Genomic DNA, 17,278 nt, shown 5'->3' with positions numbered 1-17,278 from the left:
CAGAACAAGCCGAGGGCGCCACCCGGACGGAGACCAGTGCGACCCCCTTCGCTCTGGTGTCGCAAGACGAAGGCCCCGCCGATGTCTATGGGCCTCCCGCGCCCCATCCGCCGGGGAAGGCCCATGTATGATTCGGCCCATAGTGATGGGCCCCGTGAGGACAAGTGCGATAAGGGTCGTGTCTGTAATAGGGTTTACCTTAATGACTATATGTAACCTCACCTTGTGGGAAAATCTAGGGATAAACCGGGTACTCGAGGGTCTAAACATCTTTGACAGGGACAGGCGGCCCCTCGAGTACCTATAAATACCCCCGTACAGTGCCCACATACAGGAAATGAACAAAGCTTTTGGCATTCCGTGCTAAACTTTGCAAACACACTTTCCACCCCCATGTTGGATCAACTTACCCAGGCAGACAGAATCCCAACATTTGGCGCCCACCGTTCGTGCTACGAAAAACAACCCGCGATGGCCCCCAAGCGACCTAATTCGAAGGATGCCCCATCCATTGACGACGCGGCGAAGGCAGCGCTACTGGCGGAAAAGAAAGGCAAGGCCCACGCGAACAACACCCCTCAAAAGGCCTTCGAAGATGACGCTGTCAACAACAAAAGACAGCGCCAAGACCATCCCACCCCCGAGGGCACTGTACGCACCTGCAACTCCGAAGGCGCACCACAAGCACCACCGCCAGGCTTCGCTCCACCAGAGGGCGAAGACACCATAGAGGACGGAGAAGTCATCGGCATCTCAGCCGAAGACCAGCTAAAGCTGCGGGCTCTGCGCATCAAAACCAACCACCTCCAGAAGCAGAAAGAAATTCTCGAAGCGTGCAAGGTGCAAGGTGCAAGTATTACATTCAATGGATCCTAAAATGCAGAAATTCTCTTATACTTTTAGGCAACCAAGACCAGCAATCTGGGTTTCTCATCATGGACTTTGTCCGTCGAAAAATTAAGCTCTTTAACTTCAATAGAGATGAAGAGAATGCTCAAACAAAAACGTCGATCTCAACCAACTAGCGATTGTATATGGTCAATTTTGCAGTTCAGCACGCCAGAATGGTCCTGTTCAAGTTGAGCACCCTTTGCCAGGAAACTCAAGCAAAGACTGCACGTCGTCTTGCTACTTCTCTGCACAAACTGCCCCATTGCTTCTTGTAGCTTCTGATCAATTGTACAACAAACCTTAGAGCAACTAAGAGTGCATATCGAACTTGCTTGGTTTCAGTTCAAAGGATCCACAACAGTAAAAGTGCTATAGCTCTATCACCAGTGAACCTGTCCACCCTGCGTTCTCGATCTTTCTGGTGCTTCGGAGTTGATATGTACGAATAAAGTGCTCTAATGCTTTGCCAGTATGGAGTTAAGATAAGATCACTAAGTGGGGTCATCTGTGTGGAGTTGTTTTTTCTCTCTCAGATTTCCAAGGTGCACGATTTGTCAAAAAGATGGAGTAATCAGCTATGTGAGAAGTGAAGTAGCTGACGCATGTTGTTGAAGTGGTCTGATGCGTTTAATCCCTACGTGTTCCTGAACATTAGCCTTGAACAGTGATAATGCGACGATAGGGCCAACGAGTCACCATGCAAGCCAAGGTGTGTTAGATGATATAAGATGAGAAGCAGAGAGCTCGGGAGCTCGAAAAAGAGACCGCAATTATGCAAGTCAGCTCGATTTAAACAATTATAGATACCTATTTCATAAGTTCTCAGAAATTTTTGTTTGGTTGCATCGCAGTGAATTTAGCAATGTTTCAGAACAATGACACATAACAAAGTAAGGTAATACGGCTCTCAATTTCATCTAATATTATTATCTGAAGTATGATTGGCCAAGTTATGACGCATTTATATGATTTCAACCGTTAATCAGGCGAAGATAAAAGTTGATGAATTGGAAAAAGACGTATGCTCTTGCTTGTCCCTGATAGTTATCAGTATTCGTCCTAGCAATATCTATATAAATCAAATTGGTCCATGCTTACTGTTGAAATCATATAAATGCGTCATAACTTGGCCAATCATACTTCAGATAATAATATTAGATGAAATTGAGAGCCGTATTACCTTACTTTGTTATGTGTCATTGTTCTGAAACATTGCTAAATTCACTGCGATGCAACCAAACAAAAATTTCTGAGAACTTATGAAATAGGTATCTATAATTGTTTAAATCGAGCTGACTTGCATAATTGCGATCTCTTGTTCGAGCTCCCGAGCTCTCTGCTTCTCATCTTATATCATCTAACGCACCTTGGCTTGCATGGTGACTCGTTGGCCCTATCGTCGCATTATCACTGTTCAAGGCTAATGTTCAGGAACACGTAGGGATTAAACGCATCAGACCACTTCAACGGCATGTGTCAGCTACTTCACTTCACACATAGCTGATTACTCCATCTTTTTGACAAATCGTGCACCTTGGAAATCTGAGAGAGAAAAAACAACTCCACACAGATGACACCACTCTTGTGAGAAGTCCGCTACAAGCCACGGGAAGGATCCATCAAGGGAGTCCACCAACAACAAGAAGGATGGATCCCCTTCACGCATTCGATCGCACAAGAGTGGCGAGAAGAATAAGAAAATAAAGAAAGTGGTCTACTACGAGACCGACTCTTCCTCACCCTCTACATCCGGATCCGACACCGCGTCCGTCACTTCTAAGCGCCAAGAAGAGTAAGATTCCCCTACGCAACCCTTGCATTTCCAAACGTACTCTATTACTTTCCGTCCCATTAGGCAAACCACCTATGTTTGATGGTGAAGATTATAATATGTAGAGTGATAAAATGAGGCATCATCTAACCTCACTCCACACTAGCATTTGGGATGTTGTTGAGATTGGAGTACAGGTACCATCACCGGGGGATGAAGACTATGATTCGGACGAGGTCGCCCAAATCCAACACTTCAACTCCCAAGCCACCACTATACTCCTCGCCTCTCTAAGCCGAGAGGAGTATAAAAAGGTGCAAGGATTAAAGAGCGCCAAGGAAATTTGGGACGTGCTCAAGACCGCGCACGAAGGAGATGAGGTGACCAAAATCACCAAGCGGGAGACGATCGAGGGGGAGCTCGGTCGCTTCCGGCTTCACCAAGGGGAGGAGCCACAAGACATGTACAACCGCTTGAAGACCTTGGTGAACCAAGTGCGCAACCTCGGGAGCACCAAATGAGATGACCATGAGATGGTCAAGGTTATTCTAAGATCCCTCGTTTTCCTTAACCCTATGCAAGTTTAATTCATTCGAGGTGATACTAGATACACGCTAATGTCTACCGAGAAAGTAATAGGCAAATTTGTGAGCTTTGAGTTGATGATCAAAGGTTCAAAGAAAATCATCGAGCAAGACGGCCCCTCCACGCACGAAGCACAACCGGTCGCATTCAAGGCAACGGAGGAGAAGAAGGAGGAGTCTATCTCAAGTAGACTACCCATCGACGCCTCCATGCTCGACAACGAGGAAATGGCGCTCATCATCAAGAGTGAAAGGGAATTAGGCTTACACCTTTTTCCTAATTGATTTTGGTGGTTGAATTGCCCAACACAAATAATTGGACTAACTAGTTTGCTCTAGTCTATAAGTTCTACAGGTACCAAAGGTTCACAATAAACCAATAAAAAGATCGGACACTGTCGTTGGTTTATCTTTTGCTCTCTGTTTGAACCCTTTCTTGGTCTTTTTATTGGTTTATTGTGAACCTGTCCGGTGCGCCATACGACAGCAGTCTTCCAACGACCATTTTTGGTGGTTGGGGCTATAAATACCCCAACCACCCCACATTCAATGGCATCCAAGTTTCCAACCTTCAACACATTACAAGAGCTATAGCATTCAATTCTAGACACTCCAAAGAGATCAAATCATCTCCCAAGTCCGGAATCACTCCAAATCAAATAGTGACTAGAGAGAGCGACATTTGTGTTCATTTGAGCTCTTGCGTTTGGATCGCTTCTTTTCTTTCTCATTCTTGTGATAAACTCAATAGTAACCGAGGTAAGAGACACCAATTGTGTGGTGGTCCTTGTGGGGACTTTGCGTCCCGTTTGATTGAGAAGAGAAGCTCACTCGGTCTAAGTGACCGTTTGAGAGAGGGAAAAGGTTGAAAAAGACCCGGCCTTTGTGACAACCTCAACGGGGAGTAGGTTTGCGAGAACCGAACCTCGGTAAAATAAATCATCGTGACTCACCTTTTATTTGCCCGCGATTTGTTTTTCACCCTCTCTCTCGGACTTGTTTTTTATTTCTAACGCTAACTCGGCTTGTAGTTATGCTTAAGTTTATAAATTTCAGATTCGCCCTATTCACCCCCTCTAGGCGACTTTCAAAGAGCTTTCGCCAAATCCTCAAGCAAAGGAGGGGGAAGGATTACAAGCCCCGCTCTAAGAAAGTTTGCTACAAGTGTGGTAAGCCCGGTCATTTTATTGTAAAATGTCCATTATTTAGTGATAGTGACAGGGGCGACGAAAAGAAGGGAAAGGGGAGAGAAAAGAAGAGGTACCACAAGAGGGGTGGCGATGCCCATGTGTGCCGCGAATGGGACTCCGACGAGAGCTCCACCGACTCCTCCTCCGACGAGGACGCCGCCAACATCGTCGTCACCAAAGGACTCTTCTTCCCCAACGTCGGCCACAAGTGCCTCATGGCAAAAGACGACAAAAGAAAGAAGGTAAAATCAAGATCCTCCACTAAATATGCATCCTCTAGTGATGAAGATCATATTAGTGATGAGGAAGATATTTTGTATATTCTTTTTGCCAACCTTAACATGCAACAAAAGGAGAAATTAAATGAAGTAATTAGTGCTATTCATGAAAAGGATGAACTCTTGTACTCCTAAGAGGACTTTCTAATTAAAGAAAACAAGAAGCATGTTAAGGTAAAGAATGTTTATGCTCTAAAGTATAATGTGAAAAATTATCTAATGAGCTAAGCACTTGTAATGATATTATTGCCAACCGTAGAAATAAAAATGCTAAATTAATTGCTAAGGTTGATTCTAATGTTAGTGATGTTTTAATTCCCAATCTTATAGATGATAATGTTAGTTTACTTGCTAAGATTAAATAATTAAATATCTCTCTTGCTAGCCTTAGAAATGATAATGAAAAATTAATTGCTAAGGCTAAAGATTTAAATGTTTACAATGTTACAATTTCCAATCTTAGAAGTGAAAATGACATTTTACATACTACTCTCTTTACTAAAACACTTTCAAATGATTTGTTCGTATGCCAAATTTATGTTGATGATATCATATTTAGGTCTACTAATGAATCTATATGTGAAGAATTTAGTAGGATCATGACACAAAAATTCGAAATGTATATGATGGGGGAGTTGAAGTATTTTCTAGGATTTCAAGTGAAGCAACTCCAATAGGGCACCTTCATTAGCCAAACGAAGTACATTCAAGATATACTCACGAAGTACTTTCAAATGATTGATATATTGCACACATAGCTTATTTATATACCTTTGATCATATCTATTTTATTTTCTATGACTAATGTGGTTGTTAAGTGTATTTCATGCTAAGTCATATATTGAAAGGGAATTTAAGTCTTCAGCGAAGACTAGGCTTCCACTCCACTCCATCGAATTATTCATCCTTCGTCGTCGCTACGCACCACTCTCCAATTTGGTATAATCTTCACTCATATGTTATTTACCATAAGAGGAGAAAGTATTAGCCCAAAGCAAAAATGCCGCACCACCACCAAATTCAAAAATTTAGTCTTTCAATGTGTATTTAAAGAAAAGTATTAGCCCAAAGCAAAAAGACCGCACCGCCACCAAATTCAAAATTTTAGTCTTTCAATGTGTATTTAAAGAAGATCTTCAAAAGAGTTTCAATTTGGTATCTTATTTTTGATAGAATTTCAAATTGGTATAGCCTCTTCAAAATTAATATCTAAACTCTCTTGAACACTAAGAGGAGGATTTTATTGAGAGGGAGTTTTGTTTAGTCAAAGGAAAATCATTTGAAACAGGGGGAGAAAATTTCAAATCTTGAAAATGCTTCACAAAATCTTATTCATTTACCTTTGACTATTTACAAAAAGACTTTGAAAAGAATTTACAAAAGAATATAAAGAAAGCATCCATGCATATCTTATGAGAATATAGATTGGTTTCATTTCAAGTAACCTTTACACTTACATTATGCAACCTAGTTCAATTATGCATTTAGATATTTGCTTTGGTTTGTGTTGGCATCGATCACCAAAAAGGGGGAGATTGAAAGGGAAATAGGCACCACCGGTTTGTGTTGACAGTGAATGTCCGGTGCACCACCGGACTGGCTCAGATGACAGAAGCTCCAACGGTCAGAATCCAACGACCGGGTGACGTGGCTGGCGCACAGGACAGTGTTGTCCGGTGCGCCATGCGACAACAGCCTCTTTTGGTGGTTGGGGCTATAAATACCCCCAACCACCCATCATTCTCGGCATCCAAGTTTTCAGCTTTCAAACCTCATACAAGAGTTATAGCATTCAATACAAGACACAAACAAGAGATCAAATCCTCTCCCAAGTCCAAAGACCATTCCAATCAAATAGTGACTAGTGAGAGAGACAATTGTGTTCTTTTGAGCTCTTGCGCTTGGATTGCTTTTCTTCTTCATTTTTTCTTGTGATCAACTCAATTGTAATCAAGGCAAGAGACACCAATTGTGTGGTGGTCCTTGTGGGGACTTAGTGTCCCGTTTGATTGAGAAGAGAAGCACATTCGGTCTAGGTGACCGTTTGAGAGAGAGAAAGGGTTGAAAGAGACCCGGTCTTTGTGACCACCTCAACGGGGAGTAGGTTTGCAAGAACCGAACCTCGGTAAAACAAATCACCGTGTCATCCGCCTTATTTGCTCGTGATTTGTTTTCGCCCTCTTTTTCGGACTCGTTTATATTTCTAACGCTAACCACGGCTTGTAGTTGTGCTTAAACTTTGTAAATTTCAGATTCGCCCTATTCACCCCCCTCTAGACGACTTTCACTTTTGTTGAGACAATTTGGACTGCATACTCTGTCCCCTCAACCAGAAAATGACAGTTTCCTAGACTGGTGGAGGACAATAAGTGAAATGGCAGTTGGACAAATGAAGATGGGGATTAACTCCCTTGTTTTGCTTGGTGCATGGATCTTATGAAAGCACTGTAATCAGTGTGTCTTCGAGGGCGGCAGTCCGAGTGTTGCTGCTATTCTGGAGCAGGTTGGAGAAGAGCGAAGGTTGTGGGAGACGGCAGGGGCTTATTTTCCTAGCAGCTAACCTTCCTCACGGCTAATTTCTGTTCAAGGGTTTGTTGTTTTTTATCTGTTTTTCTGCTGTTTTTTAGGAGTTTTAAACCTTAGTGTTATGGTTTGTAAGGGTTACGACCCGACTTTTTTCTTCTTATCGTAATAAGGCAGTTTTTGATGGCGTCAGGCCTTCCATTCATGGAATAAAATCATTTTTTCTGGATGAGTTTGAGTGTTAGAGGATTGCCGGTGCTCGACATCTTGAGGCTTTTGGCCTGCTGGCACTTGTGCTGCTGTCCTTTTGCGTGCTGCTCTTGTGTTTGGTCAGGTTTTGGTGGTCTTGTGTTTAGCCTTTTGTGGCATTGTACTTTGGTCCATTTTGGACTGTTTCTTCTCTTAATTTAATGATGCGTAGCTCTCCTACGTGTTCACGAAAAAAAATGATATGCAGCTCTCCTGCATATTCGAGAAAAAAATCTTGATTTTCTTCGGTTTTGCTTCTTTGAAGATATGGTGTTCAAGTGCCCTCCGTTGCAAAAACTGATGCGCTATAGGATAATTATATCAACCTATATGAGTTCATCTCTGCTGCAATCTGAGGGCATTGCTCAGGGCCATTTCACGCACATTTTCTTGGATGACGCTGCACAAGCCTCTGAACCAGAGGCGATGATTCCCTTGTCAGGGTTGTGCAGATGGGACACTGTGGTTGTGTTGGCAGGAGATCCGATGCAATTAGGCCCGGTTATTCACTGTAGACAAGTAGATAAGGATGGTTTAGGCCGATCCTTTATGCAAAGGCTGCTCTTTGAATTCGAGCAGTATGAAACAAGAAATCTTAACTATGTGACAAAGTTTGTGAAGAATTATTGGTGCCATCCAGCAATCCTACATATACCATCAGAGCTTTTCTACGGGGGTGAACTGATAGCCTGTAGTGAAGATGAAGTGTCCTCAGTTTACGAGTGCGTTGGCCTTCCTAACAAGTCTTTCCCTGTTCTTTTCATTGGGATTCAAGGATGTGATGAGTGGGAACGCAACGTTCCATCATGGTTCAATAGGATTGAAGTAAGTAAAGTAGTAAGTATCATCAGGAGTCTGACTAGAGTTGGTGATGTTCGTGAAACTGATATAGGGGTCATTACTCCATACTCTCAGCAAGTCACCATGATAAAGAAAGCTCTAGAGTATTTTGAAATGCCTGACTTTAAAGTTGGAAGTGTAGAACAGTTCCAAGGTCGAGGGAAGTAATAATAATCTCTACGGTCTGGTCCACTATAAAGCATAACGAGTTTGACAAATTCTTTAATCTGGGATTCTTGAGCAACTATAAGAGGTTCAATGCTGCAATCACTCGTGCAAAATCATTGCTCGTCATTGTTGGAAATCCACATGTTATCACTAAGGTAGCAACACTATATTGTTATATCTTTCTCAAACATGTACTGTTTTGATCAAATTAACACTTTTAATTCCAGGATTGGCACTGGGATAGGCTTCTGAGGTACTATGTTGACAATGGTTCTTACCAAGGATGCCCACTTCCTCCATCAAAGTCTTTTTCTCACTCAGAGGAGTCCATATCCTCTGGTTATGGTGGAACAGATTACAATGGCCCTGGTAGAATAATTGAGGACCTGTGAGAACTAGTTTCCAGGTGCCTGACCCATAGCGGTTGTCGGAGCGGAAATTCTCCGGCCGGGTGGCGGAACGCACCCGCTCTAAATCCTAAGATAAGGAGGGGGCCTAAGCGTTTTGTCTGTTGCTAGATGGTCGATGAACACAAGAATACGCAAGGGTTTAGAGTGGTTCGAGCCGTCGGAGCGTAATACCCTACTCCACTTTGTGATGTATTAAGGTTGAGAGCTTGTATGAACTTGTGAGTCTGAGAGTCTAAGTGAGTGTGTGTGAATCTGCCTTGTAACGTTGCGTGCCTACCCTTTTATAGCTCAAAGGGGGCACGTACAAGGGTGCTGAGCCCCGAAATGTGGGCCCAGGAACATAACGGATGTAATACTTGGAGCAACTAATGCTAGTCGCCAGTGCAATCTCCTTGCGCCCTGATATCCACGGTCTGCGTAGCATTGGCGTGCAGCGGAAGCTTTCCTGGCAACGTACGAGTGATGATGAGCATAGTGCACGCCGCAGTACGGGTGTACTGCCTGCCAACGGAATGGACAGGCACGCCGCCTGCGGGACGACCTGGTCGCCGCCAGCCAGCGGAGTGGACAGGGCACATTAAATGCCGAGGTGGCACATCCCTGCCAGTGGAATGGACAGGGCTCATTAAATGTTGAGGCGACACATCGCCTGTCAGCGGGATGGACAGGCGGCGGCCTTATCCGCAATAAATGCAGGGGCCATGTAACCCGGAGGCCTTACGTCTTTTTCCGTCCGCTGGCTTACGTCACGTGTGGTAGACCACGTGGCAGCATCCGGTCTTCGCCTGGGCGGGGAGCAGTGGCGCTTGCGGACAGGTCCGCACCAGACTGGGTCCGGACACGTGTCGTCATCGGACCCCCGCCTGGGTCCTGTCCAAGGCCCGTGCATGTTCTGTCCTGGGACCTTGCTGTGAGCGGCTCGGACCTCACACAGAGGGGTCCGAGTTCCATCCGAGGGGTCCGAATTGCTCACGTGGAGGTCCCTGACCATACCCGGAGGTCCGGGTTGCGCATACAAGGGTCCGGCACTGTCCCAGCGGGTCCGGACCCACTGATGATGCCTTGGAGTATATCACCTCTTCTGGACACGTGGCGGCTTCGGACCCACCCGTGTGGAGGAGTTGGGCGCTGTTGTGGGCCCTGAGTAGCCGCCCGCGTTTGGGGCGAGCCGTGGCTTGGTCCCACACACAGCGCTTCTGCCACGCGACTAAGGGATAGCCGCGTGGGTTCTTCGCCTTTGTACAGTAGCAGGGGGTACCCTAGTTTCAGGGTACCGACAGTGGCCCCCGAGCCCACCTCAGGGGAGGATACAAGCCTGCAGGTGGGGCCAAAGCCTGAATAGTGATTGACGCGCCGCTTCCGGGTACTTGCTGACGTAGTCGCTGCCAACCCGCCTTCGGTCACGTCGTCTGCTATGTCTGTCCCTGCGGCTGACGGATGCGTGGCCCCCATGCTTGATGGTTTCGCCGGGCCACGCGTGAGGCGCCTCGATCCCTATGCCTTTTTAAAAATTCACCTTTTTGTCTTCTGCGGCGGCACTGAGGAAGCGCAGTACTTGTCGCGAGCGGCGGTTCGACTTCTCTGCACTCAGGAACCGGCGCCCAAGGAGGATGACTCGTGGGCCCAGGCCTTCACGTCAGACACTCGGGAACCAGCACGCTAGAGGTTGTGTCGTTGTTTTCGGTGGAGATGAAGAGGCGCACTACCGCGGGCGGCGGTTTGCCCCTCGTGTGGCGGTTCACCTTCTTCGCTCTCGGAGACTAGCATACCAGCTGTATGACTTGTGGGACCGGGCCCTCGTGTCATAGGCTGGGTTGCTCTGGTGCGCATCTGGGGGGGATTTTCCGTGGCGTTTCGGGGCGCGAGCAGGAGAACCTACCTTGAAAAGGGATTCACCCCGCGAGCAACAGTTACGCTTTCGCTCTTCTCCCACTCGCTGTGCCCTTTCGCCTCCGAGCTCTCTGCGCCCCTTTGCCGCCGTAGTTGTCATGGCCTTGTTAGTTCATCCTGAGCGTTTCCAGACTGAGTGGGCGCTCGACACGGTGCGCCGCCTGATTGGATGGAGCGCGCCAGTGTTCGGCTGAAGGATCCGCGCCGGCGACATCCCCCTCGACGGTCACGCCGCCGGGGAGTTCGTGCTCTTCGTCTCCTGCGTGTTGGCGCTGCCGATCTCGCCTTTCTTCTTGTTGTTGCTGGGGGAGCACGGCTTCCACCATCAGCACCTCACGCCCTACTCATCCTCCAGGTGGCCATCTTTGTCCACCTCTGCGAGATGTTCGTGGGGGGGTGGCGTTCTTCCACCAGTGCTCAGTTTCAAAGATGTTGTGCAACAACCTTGCGGAGGTGGCAAGCGAGCTGAGCTGTGGCTCCATCTTCCGCAAGAACTTGATCACCTCCTGCAGCGACCTCGTCAGGTCCTCCCTGAACTTCACCAGCACCTCGTGGTACGCCTCCATGAACTGGTCCAGCTCTGGCTCCGTTTCAGCGGCCAGGTCGTCGGGCGTCGCGTGCTGCCGTGCCACCACCTCTTTAGCTTTAATGGCCTCGACGTCGCCTCCAATGATGAGGGCTCCTTCACGTTGACGCACGCGTCGAGGAGGTCGTCGCCGATGGCAAGCTGCGGCACCGGGTGGCCGACATTGAAGACTCCGCCCGAGAGGCCGTGCAAGATGTCGTGGAGACGGTGGTCACGCGCTTCCAGCGTGACCCTGCTGATGTCGAGCAGTTCATACCTGTAGAAATGGAGCTAGGGCAACTTTTGAGTACTATTTGTTTTTTGTAGGATACTTTTGAGTACTATTTATCGAGCAGTATTAGCACTTATTTGTATACCATTTGTCCCTGTTGTGTGTGGTGTTATCGACTCCTCCCTGGTACCTAGCCCCCCTGGGATGTAGGCTCGACGTGTCGAGGGTGGTTACCAGCATACCTAAAAGAGTTGGCAACGACCCCCAGGAGGTAGCCTCGACTGGGACCTAGACCTGTACACAGCTTCGGCTAGGGAGCGTTAGTAGCACACACGTAGGACCCATCATCTGATATTAGCCATCCTTTGATACATGCACAGGGCCTACAGGATTTAGTCTGGGAAGCCAAGTTGTGTGTTCGGACCCCCTGGACCGCGGTCCTAAATACTAGGACACCCGTCGCAGAGTGGTGGAGCGTGCAGGCTTAGGGTACAGGACCAGGCTAAGAGGCTACACGGCTCCGGACCACCCCAGGAGACAAGTGTCCATTCTCTAGAACCGGACCCTAGGCTACCGGACCCACAGGACTATAGCTCCAAATACTAGGGTACTCGTCACAGATTGGTGGAGCATGCAGGCTTAGGGTACAGAACCAAGCTAAGCGGCTACACAGCTCCGGACCACCCCATGGAACGAGCTCCCGTTCTTTAGAACCGGCCCCCAGGCTGTCGGACCCCCTGCCTTCGTAGAGGGGTCCAAAACTGCAAGCCTGGCTACTCAATTCGAATGTCTTCATGCCAGTAGGGATGGGAACCGTATGGGTGGGTCAGATAAAAAATAATATCCGGAAACTGCAGGATAAAACCATGGAGCATGAGGATAAAACTATCATAGAAGCACATCTGAGGGGGTAAATTTTTTCTCTATAACCCGACGTTCATGGGTACAAACCAATAGGCCGGGCTTATGAGGGCGGACCTCACCGGGCTGGCGTACACATATGCACAACCTAGTTACAAAAGAAGTAAACCTTAACCCCTCAGACTTGTTCCTATGGGCAGAACATACGGAGATGCTCTATGTTCCAGGGATCGGGAAGAGATTCTCCTTCTGTTGTGGCAAGACGGATACCCCCGGGTCGGCATACTTCTGTCACCTTAAAGGGTCCTTCCCAGCTGGGGGAGAGTTTGCGGAGCCCTTCTCGGTTCGGTACTCGCCTTAGGACCAGGTCCCCGACCCGGAGCTCCTTACCATGCACGAACCATTGGTGATAGCGCCTGAGCGCCTGGTTGTACCATGCACTTCGGATCGTCGCTTGCCATCTGCGTTCGTCGATGAAGTCCATGTCCTCGCGCTGTAGCCGCTCCTGCATAGACTCATCAAAAGACTGGACCCGTGGGGAGTCCAGAAGGGTTTACGGGGGAAGACAGACTTTGGCCCCATAGACAAGGGAGTACGGGGTCCCCCAGTGGCCCGTCTAGCTGTCGTCACCGGAGTCGGAGTCTCTGGTGAAAACATCCTTCAGGACCCGAGGTCCCGTTCAGCCGTGACCACCTCGCCGTCGTCGACCCTGTCTTTGCCAGGCCAGCGAGGTGGGGAGCCATCCTTGGAAGATTGCTCATGCCGCTAGCTGACGCGCTTCGCGAGCTCGATGATCTCGCGACACTCCACGGCGTTGTGGTGACTGTTGGGGTGCACAGGGCATGAGCCGCCGTTACCCCTCTGCGGCCGTGGGCGCTTGTTGCGCTCGCTCTGGCCCCTAGTCGCAGCTGCGACGACCAGAGCGGCAGACAGCGGCTTCTCGTGGTCGCGGTTCTTCTTTTTCTTTTTACCGTCCTGGGAGACGGCACCCGAGCCACCCGTCTGGGCAACCCTGGTCTGTGGTGACGAGTGCCATGCATGGCCCTCGGCGGCTCTGGCGCACTTGTCGGCCAGAGCGAAAAGTGTGGTGACAGTTTCCACGTCGTGCGTGGCTAACTTCTCCAACATCTTTTCATCACGTACTCCCTGGCAGAAAGCAGTGATGATGGAAGCATCGGTGATACGAGGTATAGTGCCCCGTACCTTGGTGAAGCGGGAGATGAAGGCCCAGAGAGTTTCCCCGGGTTCCTGCCTCACTGCGTGGAGGTGAGCCTCCACGCCATGTTGTTGATAAGCGCTGGCGAAGTTCGCTGTGAACCGCACAAAGCTCTTCCCAGGAGTAGACCGATCTTGGGGTAAGGTTCATGAGCCAAGTGGACACCCGCCTGAACCCGGGCGCCCACCGGGGTTTGCTGTGCTATCGCAGCGAAGTCTTGATCGAGGTTACGACCCTCGACGTTAGGCGGCGCTCACGCGCCCTCTCTAGAGCGACTCGAGCGTCTTTGCGACCCTCGAAGTTTTGTCGGCGTTCCCGCGCCCTCTCCAGAGATATTCGGGCATCCTCCCCTGCACGCCTGTGGTTGAGCTCTGCCCGGAGGTCGTCGGTCGGTGCGCCCCTCATCGAGGGTGAGCGCACAGACGCCGTCGCCTCGCGCTGGCGCCGGGATGACCAAGGGCTAGACCTGGTCGAGGCGGAATGTGCCATGCCAAGCAGTCAGTCGACGTCGTCACGCCACTGCTTCATGGCCCCCGATGAGGCCGTGGAGCTTGGAGGGTGGCGCAGCAACTCCCTGTCCGCAGACAACGCCCTCGGAGTAGCCCTCGACGGAGTCCGAGATGTCTGTGCAGTTGTATGCTGCTGTGCAGCGTGCACAGCAGCAGTGCCCGGCGCTGGGCGGTTGGAAACCCGTGGCGCGTAAGAAGTAGCTTCCTCCTCCACCAGGAAATCCTTCAAAGTCTCGGCGCGGTGCTCCACGATTTGCACCATCATGCTGAGCAAGAAAACAGGCAAAAACCTAATGCCAAGCCCCTTACCTGGCGCGCCAAATGTTGGAGAGGAAATTCTCCGGCCGGGTGGCGGAACGCACCCGCCCTAAATCCTAAGATGAGGAGGGGGCCTAAGCGTTTTGCCTGTTGCTAGATGGTCGATAAACACAGGAACACACAAGGGTTTAGAGTGGTTCGGGCCACCGAAGCGTAATACCCTACTCTACTTTGTGCTGTATTGAGCTTGAGAGTTTGTATAAACTTGTGAGTCTAAGAGTCTAAGTGAGTGTGTGTGTGAATCTGCCTTGTAACGTTGTGTGCCTCCCATTTTATAGCTCAAGGGGGCACGTACAAGGGTGCTGAGCCCCGAAATATGGGCCCAGGAACATAACAGATGTAATACTTGGAGCAACTAATGTTAGTCGCCAGTGCAATCTCCTTGCGCCCTGATATCCACGGTCTGCGTAGCATTGGCGTGCAGCGGAAGCTTTCCTGGAACCGTACGAGTGATGATGAGCATAGTGCACGCCAGGAAACAGCGAGGTGCTGGCTTTTTTATCAGCACCCTGGCATTCGATCTCGATGAATTACATCTCACGATCTAGAAACAAAGAGGACATATCTAGTGCACATGGTGCACATATTAAATCATCACTATTCATCTTAGATCTAATGTCTCTGGTTAATCATTGCAATTTATAAATAACACCTTCCACCACTACACCCCACCACGTCGGAGGGTGTCTTTCGCAAAATATATCAAACAACTAGAGACCTTAGATCTAAGATGAGTGATGATAATTTAATATGTGCACCATGTGCACTAAACTTCCATGTGCATTTGATATGTTCTCTGGAAACAAAGGCTCTAGGGCTATCATTCATTGCTGTAAAAAATTAGAAAAGAGAACAAAAATAAAGAAAAGGAAGTAAAAAGACACTTAATCATATTTTAAAGAAGCGATCAACTTATAAGTACTATTTTAGAGAAGTAAGATTTGCAGATACTAAAAGAGAGAAGCATGTTTAAATGAATAGTATAATAGCAAAAAAAAACTATGGCATATGGCTCCATTGTCTAGACTTTTCTATTTCATTTTTAATAGGTTATCTATTTACAGATTCATACTGCTTCGCATTTCAATTGAAGTAGACTGACGGGCTTACTATTCTAAGATCTTGTGGATTTAGTTGAGTTTTCTTCAGCAATCGGTTACCTCGCCGTCCAGGCCCAGGCCCAAGCGCTGCCCGTCGCCAATCTGCAGCAGCACCACCGTCCCTGGTACGCTCTCCAGCAGGGTGGGTACGACCCGCCACCGGAGCCGTACTTGGCTTCCTACCCGGCCACCGTGCCGCCGGAGCCGTACTTGGCTTCCTACCCTGCCACCGTGAGGGGCGCGCACCCACACAACGGCCTCGATGGCGCCTACGACAGCGGATGGTTCAGGTACTGAGCGAATGGCGGGGACGTCGTGGAGACGTTGTGTAGTGTGTCAGTGGTGGTGTCCGCACGTGTAGTACTGTAGTGATCTGGGATTAGCAGGAGCTAAGCAAGTATTGGTTACTTGTGTGTTGGATGAGGATGTGTTTCTGTTAAAAAAGGGTTTTGATGTCTTAACTTAAATTCAGCTTCATCTTTAAAATATAATATACCTGAGCGTATTTGCACAAACAATATATGACAGCAGATCGACAGGTTTTTAGACTGCACTGGTGGCCGGCACTGAATCGATTGAATTCTCCAATTGTCGCTGTAAAAACTAGCTAGCTCTAAGCATGCATGCATATGCCTTGTTAATTTGGAACTAACTAGTTGCAAACTGACTCATATAAATGCCCTCACATGTAGTGTAACTTAAAAGCTATTCAGGGGCTTTTGATTTGTTGTATATACATATACTTGCATCGTACTGAAATGTATATGTATATACAACAAATCAAAAGCCACTAGCTAGCTTTTAAGTTACACTGCATGTCAAGGCATTTACATGAGTTAGTTTGTAACTAGTTAGTTCCAAATTAACAAGGCATATGCATGCATGCTTGGAGCTAGCTAGTTTTTACAGCGACAATTGGAGAATTCAATCGATTCAGTGTCGGCCACCAGTGCAGTCTAAAAACCTATCGATCTGCTACCATATATTGTTTGTGCAAACACGAGCAGGTATATTATATTTTAAAGATGAAATTGAATTTAAGTTAAGGCATCAAGACCCTTTTTTAACAGAAACACATCCTCGTCCAACACACAAGTAACCAATACTTGCTTAGCTCCTGCTAATCCTAGATCACTACAGTACTACACGTGCGGACACCACCACTGACACACTACACAACGTCTCCACGACGTCCCCGCCATTCGCTTAGTACCTGAACCATCCGCTGTCGTAGGCGCCATCGAGGCCGTTGTGTGGGTGCGCGCCCCTCACGGTGGCGGGGTAGGTAGCCAAGTACGGCTCCGGCGACGCGGTGGGCGGGTAGGAAGCCAAGTACGGCTCCGGTGGCGGGTCGTACCCACCCTGCTGGAGAGCGTACTAGGGACGGCGGTGCTGCTGCAGACCGGCAACGGGCAGCGCTTGGGCCTGGGCCTGGACGGCGAGGCAACTGATTGCTGAAGAAAACTTAACTAAATCCACAAGATCTTAGAATAGTAAGGTCGCCGGTCTACTTTAATTGAAATGCGAAGCAGTATGAATCTGTAAACAGATAACCTATCAACAATGAACTAGAAAAGTCTAGACAATTGAGCCATATGTCATAGTTTTTTTGCTATTATAGTATTCATTTAAACATGATTTTTTATTTTAGTATCTACAAATCATACTTCTCTAAAATAGTAC

At 48.1% G+C, this 17,278-nt stretch overlaps 1 pseudogene; it reads left to right on the top strand.

The window, feature by feature from the left end:
* Nucleotides 1-471: 471 nt before the first annotated feature.
* On the top strand, nt 472-8,886 carry LOC103649487 (probable RNA helicase SDE3; annotated as a pseudogene).
* The last annotated feature ends 8,392 nt before the right edge of the window (nt 8,887-17,278 follow it).

This window comes from Zea mays, chromosome 2 (genome assembly GCF_902167145.1).
Source record: "Zea mays cultivar B73 chromosome 2, Zm-B73-REFERENCE-NAM-5.0, whole genome shotgun sequence".
Lineage (NCBI taxonomy): Eukaryota > Viridiplantae > Streptophyta > Magnoliopsida > Poales > Poaceae > Zea > Zea mays.
Note: the sequence above shows the minus strand (reverse complement) of the source record. Positions and strands in the feature narration are given on the sequence as shown.